Source organism: Podarcis cretensis (genome assembly GCF_951804945.1).
Source record: "Podarcis cretensis genome assembly, chromosome: 13".
In the NCBI taxonomy this organism is placed as follows: Eukaryota; Metazoa; Chordata; class Lepidosauria; order Squamata; family Lacertidae; genus Podarcis; species Podarcis cretensis.
In genome coordinates this window covers 28,198,736-28,206,230 of record NC_137182.1, presented here as the reverse complement: position 1 = coordinate 28,206,230, position 7,495 = coordinate 28,198,736, and the positions used below count along the sequence as shown (strand labels likewise).

General features: G+C 45.5%; 1 protein-coding gene across 2 annotated transcripts in view; it reads left to right on the top strand.

The window, feature by feature from the left end:
* The first annotated feature begins 1,967 nt into the window (after positions 1-1,967).
* Positions 1,968-7,495, top strand: part of ORMDL3 (ORMDL sphingolipid biosynthesis regulator 3) — a 31,857-nt gene continuing 26,329 nt past the window's right edge. For both annotated transcript variants that reach the window (XM_079948913.1, XM_079948914.1), the window contains exon 1: positions 1,968-2,135. The gene's annotated coding sequence lies outside the window, so the exon portion shown is untranslated. The remainder of the gene's footprint in view (positions 2,136-7,495) is intronic.

Genomic DNA, 7,495 nt, shown 5'->3' with positions numbered 1-7,495 from the left:
CCAGGCACTCCTGTCTTCCACTGCCTCCCACAGTTTGGTCAAACTCATGTTCGTAGCTTCGAGAACACTGTCCAACCATCTCATCCTCTGTCATCCCCTTCTCCTTGTGCCCTCCATCTTTCCCAACATCAGGGTCTTTTCCAGGGAGTCTTCTCTTCTCATGAGGTGGCCAAAGTATTGGAGCCTCAGCTTCAGGATCTGTCCTTCCAGTGAGCACTCAGGGCTGATTTCCTTCAGAATGGAGAGGTTTGATCTTCTTGCAGTCCATGGGACTCTCAAGAGTCTCCTCCAGCACCATAATTCAAATGCATCAATTCTTCGGCGATCAGCCTTCTTTATGATCCAGCTCTCACGTCCATACATCACTACTGGGAAAACCATAGCTTTAACTATACTGACCTTTGTTGGCGAGGTGATGTCTCTGCTTTTTAAGATGCTGTCTAGGTTTGTCATTGCTTTTCTCTCACGAAGCTGCTGAATTAGGGCCAGGTTAAAAAAAAAAAAAAAAGGTTGGCAGTCCTGTTTGCTTGTTTGTCAGTAGTATTTTCATGCTGCCTTTCCAGACCAAAGTCCTCCCAAGGAAGATTATGTACAAATTTAGAACATGAACTACAGATAAAGATCAATTAATTAAGATGATAAAACTAAAGCAATAGTCTAAAGCTCTCTCTACAGTCCAGCATGTCAAGTCCAGTAAAACAATTCAAAACCGTTTAAAGCCGAGACTGCAACAATTTAAGCAACATAGTTTTTGGCACATCTCCTTTCACAGAAAGCAAGAGTGAAACTAAAGGGGTTTCAAGGCCTGTTTGAAGACTGATAAGGATGGGAGCCACACAAATGTCCCCTGGGAGGGAGTTTTGCATGTATGGGGCCATTCCAAGAAGGCTCTGGGCCACTTCAGACTGGTGGGGGTTTTTTTGGTGGTTATATACTGAAACATGTCACTGATGCAACAATAGAGCATTCGTGGTGGATTTATAGTGGACCATCCACACGAATCATTCTGCTTTATTGGTTGGTTTGCAATGATTCACCAATGGTACCACCTTATTGCCATCTAGAGGGCGACTCCTGCACTAAAGCTGAAGGAAAAGCCCCACAGAATATCTGCAAGTATAAAAAGTTACAGGATTTCAGCAGGAAGCTATGGGGCATGTACCCATTGGAAACAAAGCACTATGTCTGTCCTGGAACTTTTGCAATAAATGTACAATAAAAAGGACGTCTGTGCTGGAAGTGTTGGGATGCAACTCAGCTGATGTCTCTGCACTGGGGAGAGAGCACAGCGGAGTCTCCAAATTTCCTAGGCTGCAATCGTCTCTACTCAGAATTAAGTTCCACTAAATTAAATTGGAGCTTACTCTCAGGCAAGTGGAGTTGAGATTGTAGCTTTAGGCACCTCCTCAGTGCCTATCCTGCCGCCCCTCGCCTTGCCACGGGGGCTGGGAATCCCGCACTTTCCTCGTGGAATGTAGTTCCATTCAAACAGTGCATCTTACCTCTTTATAAAAACAATTTGAGCGGCTCGATTCCATCAGCCGGTGACGGCGAGGGGCCTGGTTCTCACTGAGATGTTAAACCTGCTGCGCCTGCCCGCGTTGGGCTGTAACATTACAAAAAATAAATAAATATAATCGCTGTGCGTTAAAGAAAAACCAGCATGCCAGGGGCAAAAGACTAAAATACAACCCTAAAATCGACGGGAGGTATCATCATCATCATTTTGTACAGGGATCACAGACAGTGCAATCTATTAATTGCACCGCCTGCACAGAAGTAATCCCCAGAAGTTAATTGAACGGGGAAAGGCGGCGCAGGATTGCAGCCAGAAAACCCTGCGAGCCTCCGCCTTGCTCCGTAGCTCATTGGAATAAATTTGGGACTAGCGGCTCCCTGGAGAACTACATTTCCCAGCATGCTCCACCGTCCGCTGGTGATGATGTGTCCGGAGAGGCGGTGCTTGCGAGAGCTCCTTGCTGTGTTGTCGGCTCTTGGGAAGAGAAGTGTGAGCTGCGGGGCTTTCGAGGGAGAGGAAGACCCCCACTTCGTGAACCCCCTCCGCCCCCCACCGCCGTTGCCTTTCCAGGCAGCCCAGATCTGGGGGCCACGAAGGAAGGAAGCCGTCCCTGCTGGTAAATGAAATGCATGGGGGGTGGCGGCGGTGGGGCAGAGAAAGGGATCCGTCTGCTCCAGCCAAAATCACAGCTTGCGGGGCGGAGGGTGCTTGTAAACATGCCAAGGAAGGAGTGGGCGGCCAAGCGAAGGAAGTTTTTAAAAATCTGGGCCTGGAGGGGGGAAGCACCTTGGAGAGGAAGGGATGCAAATATATGGTAAATGGGAGGAGGTTGTGCACGGTTGCTTCGGGGAAACGGTGTGTGGGTTAAGAAGAGCTGCTGTGGGTGTTGATAAGGGAGACGGTGTACGTGTGAACGCTTTGGAGCGCTGCTCTCGTTCAGAGAAGCTGGTGGGTTGCTTTTAAAACGTAGCCTGGGGAGAAGAACCACAGAGTCTCTGAAGTTGGGAGTGACATGCTTTTCTCCCCCTTTGGACATGCTGGGCCTAATTTAAGAGTGAGTAGAAAAGTCTAACCCAGCAGAAGCGGGTGCTGAATGTTGTGGGTTCGAGATACGCACACACCTTTCTGGGCATCTGAGCCCACGATTTAGTTCAGAGCCTGGGAATTGCTAGTGTCGGCCCTGTTTAAAACTCCTGCACCGAGCTTTGCTGCTGCGTTTTAGCGTGTGCACCTGTTTGACTTAAGCCAAGAAGAGTGAAGGTTGTCGGGAAAGCATGAGGGGTTAGGACATGAAGGGGAGAGGGGATGGAAATCTCCCCAAGTGTCTGCAAAAAAACAAACAAACGAGCAAGTTTCACTGAGGTCACATCCACACCAAACATTTAAAGCACTCTCAAACTGCTTCAACAGTTGCGCCTCCCCCACAAATAATCCTGGGAATTGTAGTTTTTAAAGGGTGCTGAAAGTTGCTAGGAGATCCCCTTACAGAGCTACAGTTCCCAACATCCTTAACAAAGTACAGTCCCCAGGATTCTTCATGAGAAACTATGGATGCTAATTTATGTGACCTAGATGACTATGTTGTATTCTAGAGTTTTGGAAAGTTTGTTTGTACAGAAAATGTGTACAGCTCTCTGTAATGTTGTTGGAGGTGGGGGGGCGTATGTGTGACTTCCTTGGAACACCCAACTTCTATATAGGACAGGAAGCAGGTTTGGGCACAACACCCCTGCCCTTTGACTTCTTTTTCACCATCTCTGATATGTCTGCTGAAGCAGCCAGCTCCATCAGCTCAAGGCAGAACTCCTTTTCACCCCGAGATTCATATTTTGATGTGGTCAAAAACCCCTGTGGTTCTATGGATAAAATTAAATATTCCCCTTGCTCAATGTGCCTCCCTTTCCCATATGTTCTGCAGCGGAACATAGTGGAACATCTTTTGTGGTTTTTACTGGGTTCGTGTCCTCCAAGAGCAAGTGTAGACTGTACTGAGTTTGTGCCATGAAAGAGTGAGGTCACCTCCAAACCATACACTTTGAAAGTGCTCATATGTCACTTGAACAGTCATGGCTTCCCCTGAAGAATTCTGGGAAATATAGCTTATTCCGCTGAAGAATTCTGGGAAATATAGCTTATTCCCCTGAAGAATTCTGGGAACTATAGCTTATTGAGAGCGCAGAGATGGGAGACCCACCACAGAGCTACAATTCCCAGCACTACAGTTCCCCAGGATTCTTTAGGGAAAGCCATGACTGTTGAAGTGGCATATGAGCGCTTTTAAGTACATGGTGTGCAGGGCGACTTGGGTGGCACACCAATATATGTAGGGTTGTAGATGTGCCCAGCAATGTAGGGCAGTAGAAACTAATAGGCCAGCATTGTGGTGCCTTAAGAGGATTTGCATTGCAAAGAAGCTAACCAAAGCAAATTGGAATCTATTTGCAACCCAGCAATGGATTGGAGAATCTGGAGGCAAACATTGCAATTTATATGCAATATCTTTAGCCGAAAGCCCCAGAGCAGGAAAGGATCGGGAAAGTGGAACCATTAGTGGAACCTCCCTACAAATCTGACCTCTTATCCATATTCTCAGTTCCAAGAGAAGCAGGACAAATGTTGACTATATATGGGAGAAATGTTATTTTTGGGAACTGTTTGCAGGAGTTCCGCCAACAAGAGGAGTTCCGTCACAATCGCTTTCACCCAGCTCTCCTTGGATCTTGCCTCAGTTGGAACGTTGCACATTGTTTTCAAACCATTGTGGTTGGGGGGGGGGGATTTGAACAAAAGACTGGATCCAAAAAAAGCAAGGGGGGAAAAGCAGATATGGTTATTTCAGCTGTCGCTTAGTTTGGATATAGTCTTGCAGTGAAGTGAGGTGGCAGAGGATATACTATAGCAAACTTCAGGAAAGCAGATCACTCCCCAGTGTAAAAAAGCAAAAGGCCTATTGTCACTCTACGCATGCAGACTGTCCCCGGGTTCAAGCCCTGGATATCTCCAGATGGTGCTGGGAATGTCCCCACATCTAAAACCTTGGAGAGCTGCTGCCAGTCAGTCTGGACAGGTGGTCTGACTCATATAAGGTTCTTAAAAATGAAAGGCTTCCATGCAAACAGCATATTAGCACATTGGAGACTGGGCTGGACTAGAAACTACTGTAGTTGTTTACTTGCAAGGAGGTACGGCTCTATGAAAAATGGCACAACCCGCCCACTTGCAGCTCCAAAAGGAAAAAGGCTGCTGTAATAAGTGTGTAATGACAAACTGCCCTGTGAGGAATATGTACTAGAAGGCAACTTTATATATCTGGTAAATAAATACTGACTTGGAATTCTACTCTGCCTCATTCTTTTGCTTGGGCAGGCCAGGTTATAGATTTGGGTCTAAGAAGTGGGAATTTACTAAGCTGGGAAAGATAGGTTTGGTTTATTTTTTGCGGGTTGGGGGTACCTTAATCCAACATGTGGTAGATGATGTGTCTATTGTTTGCTTTGGATCCTTTCAAACAACCTAATTCCTCTTGATTGACTGCAAAAGACAATGCCTATTGAGAATAAACTTGCTTGTCCGAAACCAGTCCCGCTTCATCCCCAGTGTTTGGCCATTCCTTTTACCCCCAATAAACCTTCGTAATTTTTTTTATTTTATAGCTGTTGAAATCCGTTTACAATCACATACCGTTTGGGGGGGAAAGGTTTGGAAATTGAGAATACGATGGGCTAAAAGGAGGCTGCTATTTCTGGAGTTTGAAACACGATCCTAACTTCCTTTATGGAAGAAATCCTATCTGTGAATGCACTGTGTGCTGCCTTCGCTTCCTCCATGCCCACAGTATAGCTTTAGTGGGTTGTGTATAGTCTTAGTCCTACGCAAGAGTAGACCTACTGGAACAAATGGGCATGGCCAACGCTGGTCTTGAGCAACGAGTCTTGAGCAGAATGCTGTTGGGTGTGACCCAACATAATTCTGTTTATCCAGACGTTTTGGGTTCTCTCCAGTCGAGTGGGATGGCTAGAGTCATGCTGCAAAAAGGTCACTTAGAAAGAGCCAAGTCAATAGTAGAAAGAACACCAGCTTGAGGCACAAGTGATGCTGCAATTAAAGAATCACCAGCCACCAGAATAGGAAGAGTCCTTAATTATCCTGTCCTATGGTGCACTTTGCAAGGATGAGACGAGCAAATAAGTGTGACTACTGCACCATGCATTGGCAGAGGCGGTGGCAGGACAAAGGGATGGAGGAGACCTAGGGACATGTGACACAGCCGCAAATTGACTCAGACCATTGGTCCACCCAGCATTGCAGTGTGATACTGCAGGATCTCACCCTGCCGTGCCACCAGAAAGGTTTAAAATTGATGGTTGAGCATGGCGCACTCTGCATGAAAAGCCTGTGTTCTGCCATCGAGCTAAGTTAAAGAATCCTCAGTCCAGGCTCCTCCTGCACAGCCAAACTCTAGTTCAAGAGAGCTTTAAACTGCATTCAACTCTGGAGGGGGGGTTTACCCAGTTCTTTGAACGGTTTGGTTGCCTTTTTCAGCACTTTTTCCCAGCGCTACAGTATCCTTTTTGAGGCGACACCAGAACTGTGCAAGATAAGGCATTATTGACATTGGAAGATTCGTTTTTGATCCCTTAGAATGAAACTGGCCTGGTTCCTCGCAAGGATCGGCCATAGTTTCTTAAACTGAGGTTTATTAACTCGTAGCTTGTTTGACCCTGCTCAGCAGCTTAACAGTGGTTTGTTTGGCGCCAACAAACTATAATCCAAGTGCATAGTTTGTTGTTTCGATTACAAGCGTTTTATTTGTTTTAACTAGGGTTTGGTGTTACGTGCAAACCTGGCACCCTTCCTTAACCCATGGTTTGTTTAGCCAGGCCACCCCAATCCACCCTGGATGCTCACAAAGTTGCAAAGACATGAAAACAAAGTAAAGTTTGGAGGAATGAGCTGTGGTTAATAATTGTCTGTGGGACAACGTGCAGTTAATCATGGTTTACTGTCATCATATTGTTGCAATAATATGGTCAGATGTTTATTTCCTTAAAAAATAAACCACCTTTAAAAAGTTACACAACCCATGTTGTTTGATTAAATTGGTATCCTTGCTCAGATTAGCTTGCTCAAGCCTAGTTAAATTTGCATAGAACAGTTACATTGTGTCAATACAAAATGATCCTCAACTGAGATTGTTGAATTAAACTCCCTCAAATAAAAACCAGGACTTAAGAAATCAAAGGCAATTGCTTAAACAAACAGCTTAGCAAATAAAGAAATCGAAATGTTAGATCTGGAGGTTTCAGTTTCTAGCTGAAGTAAGCTGCCCAATATAGTCTAGTCTCGATACTCTTGTATTTTGTTCTGGTTGACCGAAACACAAGTTGCACAAGTTTAGCTCTGTGAGCGCAGAGGCTGAGCAAAACCAAAATACCTTCAATAGGAGTATATACAAAGACCACTTAAAACAGATTTGTGATCCATGGTGCTATTTAGGGAGCCTGGGGCATACATGTCTCTTTCAAACGCCACTCTGGAAACTACAACAAAATGTTGCAGTGTGGAGTGTTCCCTGTTGAGAATTCCAGCCATTCTATTCCCCCTCATTCAAATCGTTGGTATTCCACGCTCACTAGGCATGCCTAGCTCTTATTGGAGCTGTTTCTGGGGTTCCCACCACCCCAGGCTTTCCTTTCCTGGAGTTTGTATCAAAAGGTTTTTTGGGTTTTTTAAGTTCTGCAAACTTTGGAGTTCTCCCAAGCCTGCTAATACTTTCTTCTTGTTAGCTTCAGAGCAACAACACTCATGTCTGGAATGTTGGAAATACAGTGGTACCTCGGGTTAAGAACTTAATTCATTCTGGAGGTCCCTTCTTAACCTGAAACCGTTCTTAACCTGAGGTACCACTTTAGCTAATGGGGCCTGCCGTGCAGCCGCCATGTGATTTCTGTTCTCATCCTGAGGTAAAGTTCTTAA